Here is a 2453-nt window from a genome sequence, read left to right as displayed (position 1 = left end):
CCCTGCGGGAAGGAGGGGAGGGCTCCCAACTGGAGTGACTGATGCTGCTGGTGAGGTTGGAAAAGGAACTGAGGTCCTTGGAAGTGGGGAGAGGGGAGAGGAGAGGAACACGCTTTAACCCCGCAGCCGTTGGCCGCAAGGAAAAATCCCAACAAACCTGAAAACCCCAACGAGTTTTATGTCCATTTTTCAGTGAGGGAATGAAACAGCAGCTGCGGAGCCATGATGTACCAGGGATCCTGGATTTCCCTGGGATCCCAGATCTCCCTGGGATCCAGGATTTCCCTGTGGTCCAGGATTCCCCCGTGTTTCCCTGCTCCCACCCTGAGCATGCTCCTGTGGAAGCTCATCTCTCCTGTGTCCGTGGCATCCAGATCAGAGGCTTCCTGGATTCTTCCCAGATTGTTGTGATAGAGCTTGGAATCTCTAATGCCACATTTTTTACCCTCTCCACATCCTGCTTTTTTTTCTTTTTTTTTCCCTTTTTTTTTCTTCTTTTTTTCCTTTTTTTCCTTTTTTTCCTTTTTTCCCCCTTTTTTCTTTTTTTTCCTTTTTTTCCCCTTTTTTTCTTTTCTTTTTCCTTTTTTTCCTTTTTTTCCTTTTTTTCTTTTTTTTTTCCTTTTTTCCCCCTGTTTTCTTTTTTTTTAAATTTTTTTTCCCAAATTTCTGCTTCAGTCATTTCTTGAAATTTCCCAGCCCAAAGCGACAATTCCATAAGGAATTTTTTCCCGTGAGAAGCCCGAGCCTGTATTGAGCTGCCAAGAATATTTTTAAGGAGCACAGGGAGCTGCACCCCAGGCTGGGCTCTCCTGGGCTTCTTGGCCTGGGTGATCAGGGATTGGGTGTCCAAATTAATCCCAATTCCAGGTTTTATCCCGATGACAAGGATAAATTCTCCATACAGGGAATGATATATATTCAGATATATAATTCTCCGTACAGGGAGAACATTCTAGTCCGTGTTCCAGCGACTGGGAGTTCCCTCCTCCTGTCCTTTCCCTCCATCCCTTCATTTTATCCCCAAGGAAAAGCAAAGTAGAGGTTTTTGCTTTGTTGCCCTGGTGAAGAATTAAGGATTCCCTGTCGGAGCAGGTCTGGGATCCGCCCTCGCTCCCTGTGAGCGCCGGGGCCCTTCCCGCCCTCCCCACCTTCCACAGGTAAGTGTGGTGCCCTGGAAGGACCCCCAGGATGGGGTTTGGATGTGCCAGGCCCAGCTCTGGGGAAGGGGGGGGGTCGGTGGCTGCTCTTTTTGGGAACGTTTTGGGCAAAATCGGCACAGGTGCTCCAGGGGAGCCCGGACTGACCGAATTCCAGGGGCCCGGAGTGGAACTGCTGGGCAGATCCCAAGGGTTTAACGGGGCAGGATTGCTCAGAGCCGGGCAGGTCCGTGCGAGCTGTGTCCGTCATTCCCGCTGTCCGTGGAGGGAGCTCACGGATCCGTGCCCACGGACGAGGCTGGACCGAGGAGTTGGGTTCCCCTTGGCGCTGAGGAACCTCCTGCGGGGGGAAGAGCAGGTGCAGCACCAGGAGTGGCTGCTTTAGGGGCTGGGGGGGTGTTTTTCCACCAGGAATTCCAAGGACAATGCGCTGTTCCCAGCAGGAGGGTCCCGGCTGCCCCCGGAGCTGCACCCCTTCCTCTCCCCCAGCCCCCCCAGTCTGTGCTCACGCTCTGCTGGGAGCGACTCCAGGCTGCTGTGGTTAAAAGGATACTGTCAATGCCCTCCTGTAGGTGGCTTTTAATCCCTTATATTTATTCAAATCCTCTTTAGCGCTGTGGATTCTCCCCCTCTCCTCGGGCGCCTTCATTTCCAGAACTTTCTCCAGGTTTCGGGGTGGCAGAAGATGGTGGTGACAGACTGGACGGGCGAGGGGTCACCCGGCAATCACAGGATTTGCACAACTCGGGGAAAAAAAAAACAAAAACAAAAAACACTTTTGTTTAGTTCATACTGTGGCAGGGGAGAGCGAAAAGCGGGATTTTGGAGCCAGGGCTGACTGATCCCTTTGTAACAGAGCCAAGTTTTCCAGGGAAAACTCCCGAACACAGAACCCAAAGCAATTTATTTTCTGTTTGCAGACCAGGGTGACAGCATTAAGGTAGCTCAAACTTCTTGACAGTGTCCTTTTAAGTCAATTATCCGTCTTCAAATGGACTCTTCCTGATGTTTATATTTATAAATACCAATAAACACCATTTTCCAAGCTGTGTCTCGCTGGGGGAATCACTTTGTAGGGGAAAATCCACCTCCTGTGTGGGGCAGCTCCCGAGGGGGGGTTTTAGGGTGCTCCCAGTGTTTGCATGGAGTCATGGAATGGTTTGGGGTGGAAGGACCTCAAAGTTTATCCAGTTCCCCCCTGCCATGGGCAGGGACCTCTTGCATAGCCCCAGATGCTCCAAGCCCTGTCCTTTCCTGGGATCTTTCCCAGGTGGGAGCTGGTGCCCAAAATGTGGA

The 2453-nt window shown here is 51.4% G+C and overlaps 1 long non-coding RNA gene across 1 annotated transcript; it reads left to right on the top strand.

Annotated features, from left to right (window-relative positions):
* The first annotated feature begins 606 nt into the window (after window positions 1–606).
* On the top strand, window positions 607–2202 carry LOC108447073. The gene is made up of 2 exons (XR_001862468.1): window positions 607–1515; window positions 1601–2202. It is a non-coding gene; the product is annotated as an uncharacterized LOC108447073 (long non-coding RNA).
* Window positions 2203–2453: the final 251 nt, after the last annotated feature.

Source organism: Corvus brachyrhynchos, unplaced genomic scaffold (assembly GCF_000691975.1).
Source record: "Corvus brachyrhynchos isolate BGI_N302 unplaced genomic scaffold, ASM69197v1 scaffold30, whole genome shotgun sequence".
Classification (NCBI taxonomy): domain Eukaryota; kingdom Metazoa; phylum Chordata; class Aves; order Passeriformes; family Corvidae; genus Corvus; species Corvus brachyrhynchos.
The sequence above is the reverse complement of the archived record's forward strand: the minus strand, read 5'-3'. Positions and strand labels throughout refer to the sequence as shown.